This window comes from Vitis vinifera, chromosome 18 (assembly GCF_030704535.1).
Source record: "Vitis vinifera cultivar Pinot Noir 40024 chromosome 18, ASM3070453v1".
Lineage (NCBI taxonomy): Eukaryota > Viridiplantae > Streptophyta > Magnoliopsida > Vitales > Vitaceae > Vitis > Vitis vinifera.
The window spans coordinates 25,267,581-25,279,825 of record NC_081822.1 but is presented as its reverse complement, the minus strand read 5'-3'; positions in this window follow the sequence as shown (position 1 = coordinate 25,279,825).

Below are 12,245 nucleotides of genomic sequence, written 5' to 3'. Positions count from 1 at the left end.
CAAGGCATCAAGTGATAAAGCACCCCTAAGAGCTTACTTACCAAGCTCCAAGTGGTAAGATTGAATTACTACCAACTTTTTGTTGTTGCATCCTCCTACAAGATACTTATAGAAAAAAGACAAATCGGGTTTTTTTTTTCTATGAACTTGTTCTCATCATATAACTGCTGCTAACCTAATTTCCATAAGAGTATACATTTCATAGATAAAAAAAGTGTGGTGTTGTGTGTGAAAATAGAAAGACAAAGCAAACAATTAAATATTCTCATTCAATTCACCAAATAATTCACCAAATTACAAGCATTATTTATAAACTAGTCTTTAATACACTCTTTGATGCAATTCAAGCCCTAAATGGACTCAAAATAAACAAAACTACTTTACCTAAGACTAACAAACTATATGTAGAAAAATGGACGAGAGAAAAGAGAAAGGAAAAAAAATTGTTGGAAAAAAAAAAATTGCGAAGGGGCAGTTCTTCTCCTCAAGTTTTTTATCTCCAATTCTTCTATAGCAGTGAGAGAAAGAGGAATTAGAGGTGAACACCTCAAAAGCTAAGACTATCAAAACAGGGGGTTCAGACAATACTACTAAACAAAAAAGGACCCCAAAAGCAAGTAAGTTCTTTGCTTATAGTGCCCAATCAGGTTGTATAGGTATTGTGAAGGGTAGTGGAGTCTTCCCGTCCTTCATAGTGGATCTTGAAAGCACAAAAATCATTTTTCTCTTCTCTTTTATCTTCATATTCTTAGGCCTTATCATCTTTCAGAGCAAAGTACTATGCTTAAGTATATGCAACATGAACGAGCATTTGCAACTAAGAGGATTCTTAGGCCTTATCATCTTTCAAAGCAAAGCGATGTGCCTAAGTATATGAAACATGAATGAACACTTGCAACTGAGAGGTTATTTCCCATTTATAGAAAAATTCAAATGACCTTTCCAGTACTTCCTTAGCAACTCAATCGATGCATTGATTTAGGGGAAGCGAAAAAGTCGTCTAAGCAATTAAAACTCAGTTCTTAGGAAATGACATCTTTCTTCCCTAGGTTTGTGCCTTAAAAAATGAAACTTTGACCATTTTAAAACTTGCATAGTGATTAAGGAATAGGTTGACCGCTCTATGAGGAAGATTGTGCACTTAAAGGCACGCCTCAACTACTCACCTTGGATAGTGAAATCTGATTTGAACTCTCAGGTACACAATTTGGATAGTCACCCTAGGTTGCGCACTTCAAAGTGCTTACCCTAAGTGTCCATCTAAATTATTTGTCCTAGGTATGCAATTTAGACTACTCTTCTAACAAGGGCATTTGATGTTGCACTTTCCAAAAGTGGAATCTTATCCCTTTTGAATTATCATCCCATGTATCACTTTTATTCTCATAGATTTATGATTTTATATTTATCTATTTTCTTTCAATAGATCTAGAGAAGCCTAGAACAATTTTTGCATGCTCCCTATTAGTCCAAGGCTTGAATGATTTACCAAGCCATTCTTACAATTTCAATTTAATAATAATGTTTTTTCATTGTTTAAAAATATAGATAGCATAGTCGAATAGGTTAAGAGTTTTCAAACCCGTTCTATATGTTGTCTTGGTTGTATAAAAATTTCACCAAGTATAAAAATTAAGTCAATTTTAAAAGTTTCTTAATTTGAAGTAAGAAATGGAAAATTTTATTGTTGATACTCAAAATAACTTTTTGGGATTTTAGTTGATTATTTTACTTTTGTGAACTTTTTTCAAAGAAGTTTTGGTAAAAGTCATCAATCAATTTATAACTAAAATTGAAAATTCAGATTTTGATTTATTTGGAATTTGCTTCTAAAAATATTTTATGATTTTAATTTATTTGGAATTTTCTTTTAAAAATATTTCTATTGAAGTCAAAGACGAGATATTCCATTATTTATAAACTCAAAGTAAATGGAAATATAATCGTGTTGGATGGTGAAGCCTAAATTAGTTTTGTTGCACTTTGCTTGGGATGTCAACGGTTGAGATGTCTGGCCAGCTCGTAAGGGTCAAGCGGCCCACTAAGCTCATAAAAATTGAGTTGCCCGGTTAGCTCATGGGGGTTGAAGGGTATTGCACCCCTTAAAGAATTTTTTTTTTTTTTTTTTTTTTGTATGATGATTAAAAAGTTTATCTCCTGGAGAGTCCAACCGCAATTGATAGAGTTTTTCGAGAGCTTCATCATTATAACTCTTCTCATTCTTTTTTATTAGTGGATTGTTGAGTATTGGTGCACTTCATGGATGTAAGGATCATATTGATCGTCGAATCATGTTAAAAATCTTGTCTTTTTCTTCTTCTTTTTTTCTCTTGTATATGCGTGGTTTGGTTAACAAATCATACTAAGAGTATAAGCGAAGATGAAGAAAAACTTAAAAGACATTTATTTAAATATTTAGAGTGTAAATATAGTGTTGAGAGTATAATCGTATTAAGGTGTCGAGGTGCTATGATAAGGTGTTGAAAGCTTGGTTCAAATGTAAATATAGCGTTGAGAGTATAATTATGTTAAGGTGTTGGGATGTTGTGTTTGGGTGTTGAAAATTAGGTTCAAATCTATTGGCACACATGAAATCACTTAAAGGGCTCACCTAAGGAGACAAGGAGGTTGGCACACCTTTCATAAAAGAATGAGGGTTTGCCAGTTAAGTTGGCATATCATAAGTTTTAGAAGAGTTGGCACATCATGCACCCACTAAATTAGCACACCATAATTGGCTCACATTTTATTTTAGAAAGTTTAGCGCACCTTCATTTTCTAGAGTTGCGCTCCCTAGAGAAATGGCTCACTTTCTAGCACTGTACCTACAACAAAATTTCTTTTTTTTTTTCCAAGTTTTTCATCTTTTCACTCAAATTCTATACTAAAAACTCCTAAAACCCATTCTTATTCTTAAACTTCCATTGAAAAATTTAAACCTTAGAAGCTTATTTTCATTTGAAAACTTGAATTTAAACAATCAAAGTCAAATTTATACAACTCAAAAGTCTTGAACCTACAACTTAGGTTCTTACATGCAACAACTATATTTCACAACCAAAATTTTCAACATCAACTTCTTTCAATTACACAAGGCCACATAACAAAAATACTCAAAATATATATATATATATAAGGATTCCACATTAAACACAATCAATAAAATATCCTTAAGCTTCACATAATTGCTCAAGTGTTATTCCCTTCTTGTACACCTTTTGCTTGGTCTAAAGAATCGGTTTTGAAAAAAGGTGAGTTATAGCTCTGTAACAAAGAGTTTGAATAAAATAAAAAGATTTGTAAAGCAACCTTTCACTATCCTACATAACAACACATTAGATTCATCTAAAAACATGAAATTTCACCAAAATCTATATGTATTTTCATACCAATTCATTTTCAACTTACCATGTACCTTTCATGAGACTATTTATGTACTTTGCTAAATAGAATTTTCTTTTTCTACAACCATAATAACTATATTTTAAGAACTCTTGCTAAAAGATATACATCTATACCCCTTATTATATCCACCCGTGTGGATCTTCCTAGGATTATTTTGGATTTTTCATCCTAGGATACTTTTTCTTGCTTCCTTTGAGGATGCCCACTCATGGATTGTTCTCCCTTATTTCTTTTCATAAAGACACCAATCATGGTGCCTTAAATCTGAATTTTCAATGTCTTTGATATTTCTCTATGTTGCTCATGTTGCAGATCAAGTTAGTTTTCAATAAAATAAAGTATATCTCAATCACGAATTTAATTCAACCATAAGTAATGTATAGTCTCAATACTATAACCAAGATGAGTTCCATCACATACAACTAGAATATTCTTAAAAGAAGATAATTTAGTTTATCATAATTTTATTATTAGCTCAACCATAATTCAAAGATTGTAGTTAAACATTAATTTCAGTTCAACGAAAAATGACACTACTACAAAAATAAATTATGGTGTCACTTTTAAAATAATGATACCATAGGGTTTATAATTAATAAAGGTGACACATCATATAAAAAAATCTTCAATTAAGGTAGTTAGATGATGTTATTTTTATATTTATAGTGTCATTTTTCAGGAAGTGACATCATATAAAAAAAAATTGTAAGTATTATAACTTAATGAGCCTACTTGAGCCCACTTTTAGAATTAATAATGAGGACAATCTATAAAAAGCCCATTGTTTCCACATGCCACCCACAATCCAAAAAATCTCAATGTACAAACCTTATATATAAAACCATAATCTTCTTTTACCTCCTCTTTCACCCATAGTCAACACGCTCACAACCGACATTCTTCACTTTGTGGACTCCTAGGTAACCCAAAATCTCTTAGATCTATCATATTTTTTCTTTTATTAATATCATTATATTGATTGTTTCAACATCTTTGTATTATGGTTTTTGTGAACTGCGTTTTCTTGAGTTGTAGAAAAGAAAAACTTAGGTTTAAACTTCTAGCATAGAAGAAAAAACCTGTAGATTAATTGACTTTTTAATATGAACCAAACACATAGCCCGATTCCATTAAAACAAGTGAAAAACAAGGAAAAATGAATGATTTTTAATATGTATTTGTGTGAGAACGATAGGTACAAAATTTTGTTGAGATATACTGCCACATAATCTTCATCCCTTCCCAAAAATGAGAGAGAAAAACCTATAGATTAGTTGATTTTTTAAATTTGAACCAAACACATGGCCGACTCCTTAAAAACAAGTGAAAAACAAGAAAAAAAATGAATGATTTTTAATATGTATTTGTGTGAGAATGACAGGTACAGAATTTTGTTGAGATATACTGTCACATAATCTTCATCCCTTCCAAAAAACGAGAGAAAAAAAAAAACAAAAGAAATGATGTTTCTGTTTGTATCTAAGTGGGAATGAGATATAGAATTTCGTTGAGAGTATCCAACCCCAAAAGGACCAATCCGAGAAAACAATATCCAAGGTGTCATCACTTGCGTAGTAGTGAAACAAAGACGACACTTTTTTCTTCCCTTTTCGTCTTCTATACTCACTTGCCTTAATCCTCCAGTCTCCACACTCAAACATCAATTCCAAGTCCGGCATCTTTCCCGAATACACCTTCAGAAGTTGTAGAATCCCCCATATGGAACACGTCCCTTATCTGAAATGTCCTCTTATATTTCTCCATGTAAACCTTTCCATCCAATGTCACTAGCTTGAAGAATGTTGGGTCCTTCGTTGCTTCTATCATCTCTTTGGTGATTCCAATCTCTGCCCATGGTCGAGGATGCTCATAGATCCACCAGAAGTAGTCCGAGCATGCATTACAAGATCCCTTTATTTGCTTAAACAACTTTTTTTTTCTTTAATACATCTTTGACCACATTTATAATAATAATAATTAAAAAAAAAAAGTTTAACAATGAATTGTGGGACTTCTTTTCTTTTTCTTTTCAATGGATTGTAAGAAACCTAGTAGATCAAGTTTAGATTATACATGATTTCTACTTGTGGTCCTAATTTGCACATGGGACATGCATCTTGGAAAAGGCCCCTTTAGTTTAGGATTCAGATGTTGCTAATGACATATTCTGGCAAATAAGTGAAAACTATCTTTAATAGTCACATTTCACTTATGGAACACTAGGAATCATATTTCCTGATGTTGCATTTGAGTGGGAAGGGGTTGGGGTGGGGATGTAGGAAGTTCTAGGTTCATGTCTTAGAAAAAAAAATACCTATAAAATGATTTCCTAATGCCTTTTTTTTTTTTTTTTTTTGATAACAAATGATTTCTTGGTGCTGGGAATTTTTTCTCTTTTATTAATTTTTTTTTAGGTTTTTGATTGAATTTGAGGATGTGTTCCCTCGCATCCTAAAATGAAATGTTGCAATATCAGCACCTTTAGTATTCAATTAGTTGACTACTTTAATCAATCGACTATCCATGAAATTTAAAAACAAAAAAAAAACAAAACTTGCACAAGTGATTTTTCATACCTCCAATTGGTTTGATGTGAAAACTTTAGTTGAAAAACCTTTTTTTTTTTTTTAATTTATAAAAATGCATGCCAAAACATAATTTTTTTTATCATATTTTATAATTTATGGCTTTATTGGAACTATATTTTATAATTTTTATTAAAATATTATTATTTTTAATAAAATATAGTATTTAAAATTTTTATTATTAATTTTTACTATGTATAACTACATTATTCATGTAAAATTATTATCTCTATTCATTATTTATTTATTTTTATATTTTTAACTATCATTGTAATATAAATTAACATTTGTGAAATATTTTAAAATATTATAATTCATTGTTATTATTCTATTTTGGCAAAAAATGATTTTAATATTTATTTAAAAACCTAATCATTAAATATTTTTTGTAAAATAAAAAAGGAAAAAAATGGGTTTATAAAGAAACAAGTGGACAGTTTATTTATTAATTTTTTTTTATAAAAAAAAGTGTCAAAACATAGTTTTTGTTTCTTTTTTATTATTATTTTGTAAATTTTTCCTTATACACACATCATCTTACACCATAACCTCACCTTCTTGTACAAAATTAGGAATATTTACATAATAAATTGAGCACAAATGTAAACACACACAAAGAAAGAAAAATTTTGAATGTAATTAAATTGTAAGCAAATTTCTTAGATGGAGTAGAGAAGTTGTAGAAGGCTACCGCTCATACTTCCCATATCCCTCTTACCTATGAGTCAACTTCTCTTTTCCTCCTACTTGTGTCCTCTCTCACTTATGAATCTGCCCCACATTTTCTCCAAATTTATATTCATATCACATGCAAATCTCAAATGAACACGTGGTGATGAAATTCACATGTCATACTAATAAAAGTTAAGGAAACTATTAGCAAGCAGAATAATAAACCAATAAAATGTTAATTAAAAATTTTCAGTATTCCTTCTAGAGTCTTCTAGCCTAGACGTAAAAGCATACACTTGATTTCCCGGGTACGGAAAGATCTCTACAAACTCTTGGTGCTATCCTTATACCCGTAAAAGATTTTCACAAGATTCTTTCTCAATAACAAAAATATAAAAACACAAAATTTTCTCTAGTGAAGTACTTGGTCTTAAGTGTAATTAATATGGTTTACAAGTTAAGGTTTAGTGCATGTAAAATACTTGAAAAGGTTTTTGATGATTTGTAAGTTATAGGTATGTCATAAATAAGTTCCAATAATCATTCTTTATAATATTTTGCAAGCTATTGTTGGAGGCAAAATCCCAACTAATTGATTGATATATCAATGAATTGTGGTTTCCCTCAACTGACTGTAAGACTTTGTATACATTACTACCAACATTTTCAACCTCACCGTAAATTAATTAGCCACTTTAGACAATTGCTTGATGATTCGTGCCCAATTGGTGTCTCATCTGATTCGTGTCCAGCTGGTGCTCCTTGATTGAGGGATTAATCAATAAAATTTATAACCTATTACACCATCTACTAGGGTAGCAAAGAAAAAGCTACTATAGCATAGTGGCTCTAGGATCGTTCACTGGGAAGGGTTTTCAAATTACAAATGATACCAATTCAAAATGAATTGGTGCTGTTTCATTTCAAGGTTAGATTAAGAAATAAAACACAAATTTTGGTTGAAAAAGATTTAGATTTAAGTTAACGGCAAAACAAGTAATGGAAATTACTTATGAAGAAAAACATTCCTTGGAGATTTAGGTTCACAGGGGAGGTTCCTCATGCAAAAACATAGCTCCGGTCAGTTGGTTCATTTCCTCGCATTAGAGAATTAACATATAGTCAATTCTCTAATCGGTGTTGTATAAATGCATCCCTTAATTGGATTTCAGCTCTAATTCCCTCTCACTGATGCAACTTGCAATGGTTCATGCCTCTCACTAGCACTTATCATTCAAGGTGATCTTTAACCTTGGACTTCCCTTCAAAAGCTCGCAAGAGATAACTAATGGATGTCTCCTTGGAGTCCAAAAGCTTACCAAGTGTTGGCAATTCTAGAAAATCCTACCTTCAAGTCACCTCCCAGAGGCTCGCAAGGGGTAAACTAGTGCATCTCCATGGAAGGAGATCACTTGCCTTACCAAGTGTTGGCCCAAGTGACTCCAAGGCGTTTTAAGTTAACTAAAAACATAGAAATCACTAAAGGATCACACTTACTCTTCATTCATGGCTGAAACCACAAAGCTACTAATTCATGCACTTGGAACCTTTCCCGGCAACCTTAGCTCCAAGGAACTAAAGGTTTAGTTACTCATTCTCTGGGGAAACTTCCTCAGAGAGTGCATAACTAGTAAATGAAAAATACAATCAAAGTGAGAAGGTAAGGCAGAGCAAAGCTCTGTATTTTACTTCCTTTCAAATTTTTACAAAAGGTTCCTCTCCCCGAGAACAGGCTCCCGAGATCTATTTATATGAAAATTATAATAACAACTATTACATGGATATTTACTCTATTTTTCCTAACTTAATAGTTAAGGAATCCTATAATTGGTGGCTTACAAGGAGAATTTTGGGATTTAGGCAACAAAAATCTGAAAAAAAAATATCTCAATGTGTCGGTTACAAATATCAGGAAGCACTAAGGACCAATTCGCAGGTGAAAACAAGGTCTGCGAGATTTCGCAGACGCACAAAAAGGGCTACGAAATCACTTCGCAGCAAAAGGCTGATTTTGCAGCGCTGGGAAGTTGGCTTTCAGCTTGCGGTGTTCAGCTTCCAACTTGTCGCAAATATCGGGAAACTTCAGGAGGAATTCCACAGCACTGTGCAAAATGGCTGCGAAATCATTTCGCAGCAAAAGGGTGATTTCGCAGCCGTGTAAAATTCTTCCTTCAGCTTGGAGTGATTGGCTTCCAATGGCTGTAACTCCTTTGTTTCAACTATGAATCATACACTGTTTGAAGCATTGTATTGTTGACTTCCTGAGCTTCGAAATGACATATAGCATGCATAAATTGGACTCCAGAAAGTGCTCCAAAAGTGGCTGAAATGACTGTCATCAAGAATTGCCTCATGGCAGATTTCTCTTTGCTTCCCCTCCTTGCATTCCGGATTTGCTTATGGCAAAGGACTTCAAAGCTTTGGTTCTTCATGTTTCTGAGCTTTCCATTGATTTGCCAAGGATTCCAAGTAACTCTCCTCAAACTCGAATTGCTTTGGTGATCAAAAAGCTATCAAAACACCAAAACTTAACACAATTTGATTAGAATTGATTGGAAAGGTCCTTAATATGTTAATTGGGTTAAAAGGCAATAACTACTACTCAAAAGTGTTTAAAAGAGTTAATTACAAGCTATCAAATAGCACTTTTTGAGTAGTAATCACTTGACCCATTTTGTTAACCACTAATCAATCATCCTAGAACTATATTTTGTGTACTAATGCATATTAAGTTTTGTTCTTGCCTATATAAGCTACATTTAGTTATTTAAATATATCTAATATTATGTTGAAGAAAAATGTATTTAACTTTTTTTGTTCTTAATATTAACAAGTTTTGCAGTTTTCTTGTCTAGGATATATATTCCATTATTTTAATTGAAATGGAAATTTGAGATTGGATGTCAAAAGATAGAAGGTCAGTTGAGTATGATGAAGGAGTTGAAAACTTTATCAATTTTGCATTAGCACATTCAACCAACCATACCTCTATAAAATGCCCATGCTTACGTTGTGGAAATCTGTTATGTCAAACTCCTCAAGTCATTAGAGAGCATTTATTCTTTAATGGAATAGATATCAGTTATCGAGTATGGTATTGGCATGGAGAAAAGGTCCCAATGGAGGATTTTCAAATGTCTCACAACAACGTTATGACAAATGCGAGTATAATGATGTTGCTGACACAATAGATATGGTTAATGATGCACAAGTTAATTGTATAAATGATCCCCAACTGTTTGGAAGGTTACTTGAAGATGCAAAAAAACCTTTATATCCTGGATGCGTGAAATACACCAAGTTGTCAGCATTGGTAAAACTTTACAACTTAAAAGCACGTTATGGTTGGTCTAACAAAGGATTCTCATAATTGCTTAGAGATATGTTGCCATTGAATAATGAGATGTCATTGTCCATGTATGAATCTAAAAAGACTTTCAGTGCACTTGGTATGGAATATCAAAAAATTCATGCATGTCCTAATGATTGTATTTTGTATAGAAACCAATACAATGATGCTATTGCATGCCCAACTTGTGGAAAGTCAAGGTGGAAGATAAACAATGAGGGGGGAAGGTTAAGAAGGGGGTTCCTACAAAGGTTTTGTGGTATTTCCCACCAATCCCTAGATTCAAAAGGATGTTCTAATCCTCAAAAACTAATAAACATCTTATATGGCATGCCAAGGATAAAGAATATGATGGTAAACTATGCCACCCATCAGAATCCTCAGTGTGGAAACTAGTTGATCATATGTGGCTTGATTTTGCTTCTAAACCGAGAAACCTTAGACTAGCACTCTCAACAGATGGTATAAATCCTCATAAGTCACATAGTTGTTGGCTTGTTATACTGATCATATACAACCTTCCTCCTTGGTTGTGCATGAAAATGAAGTTTATGATGCTATCATTATTGATCTCAGGACCACGAAAACCTGGTAAAAATATAGATGTTTACTTGAGTCCATTGGTGGATGACCTTAAAACTTTGTGGGAAAAAGGAGTTGAGACTTATGATGCACACTTGCATGAGCTTTTTACTTTAAAGGCCATCATTTTATGGACAATCAATGATTTTCCTGCATATGGAAACTTGGTCGATTGCACTGTGAAATGACATTATGCATGTCCAATATGTGGAGAAGGAACATATTCCAAAATATTAAAGCATGGTAGGAAGAACTCGTATATGGGTCACCGACGATTTCTTTCACATAACCATCCCTATCAGAGATAAAAGAAGGCATTCAATGGTGAACAAGATTTTAGGATTCCTCCTAAATTTTTTAGTGGGGAAGAAATACTTGAAAAAAATTGATCTCATTCATGTTTCTTGGAAGAAAATGAAGATAAAATCTCTTGAATCTAATGTGAACACAAATTGTTGGAAAAAAACAAAGTCCATATTTTTGGAGTTAGAATATTGGAAATATCTTCATGTCCATTGATTCGTCCCTAGCAGTGGCAGTGGCAATGGCACCATTTGATTCGGGGTTCGATCCCCGGCAACGGCGCCATTTGATTCGTGCCCAATTGGTGTCTCAGCTGATTCGTGTCCAGCTGGTGCTCCTTGATTGAGGGAGTAATCAACAAAATTTATAACCTATTACACTATATACTAGGGTAGCAAAGACAAAGCTACTATAGTATAGTGGCTCTAGGATCGTTCACTGGGATGGGTTTTCACTTTGCAAATGATATTAATTCAAAGCTGAATTGGTGTCTTTTCATTTCAAGGTTAGCTTTAAAAGAAAACATAAAGATGTTTGAATGAAAAAGGTTTGGTTTTAAACTAATCAAAAATAGTAATTGATTTTACTTACAAAGAAAAGATGTTTCTTGGAGTTCAGATCACTAGGCTCGTTCCTCATACAAAATGGGAGTTCCGGTCACTTGTTTCTTTTCTTCACATTAGAGAATTAACATATAGTTCCTTCTCCAACCGGTGTTGTACAGATGCTTCCCATCAATGGGTTCAAACACTAAATCCCTCTCACTGATGCAACTTGCAATGGTTCATGCCTCTCACGAGCACTTACCATTCAAGATGATCTTTAACCTTGGACTTCCCTTCAAAAGCTCGCAAGAGATAACTAATGGATGTCTCCTTGGAGTCCAAAAGCTTACCAAGTGTTGGCTATTCTAGAAAATCCTACCTTCAAGTCACCTCCCAAAGGCTCGCAAGGGGTAAACTAGTGCATCTCCATGGACGGAGATCACTTGCCTTACCAAGTGTTGGCCCAGGTGATTTAAAGGCATTTTAAGTTAACTAAAAAGATAAAAACCATTAACGGGTTACACTTTCTCTTCATTAAAAACTAAAACAACAAAACTTCCAAATTATGCATGTGGAAACTTACCCGGCTTTCCTCACTCCAAGAGACAAAAGGCTTAGCCTCTCATCCTCTGAGGAAAAATCCTCAGAGTTTGGTTGGCTAGAAAATGAAAATGAAATGAAAAATGAAAGAGAAGGAAAAACAGAGCAAGGCTCTGTATATTCTATATATGATCAATATTACGGATTACATATATGGTCCTCCTCTCTCTTTTACAGTGGATGCAAGGGAATATATATAGAGGA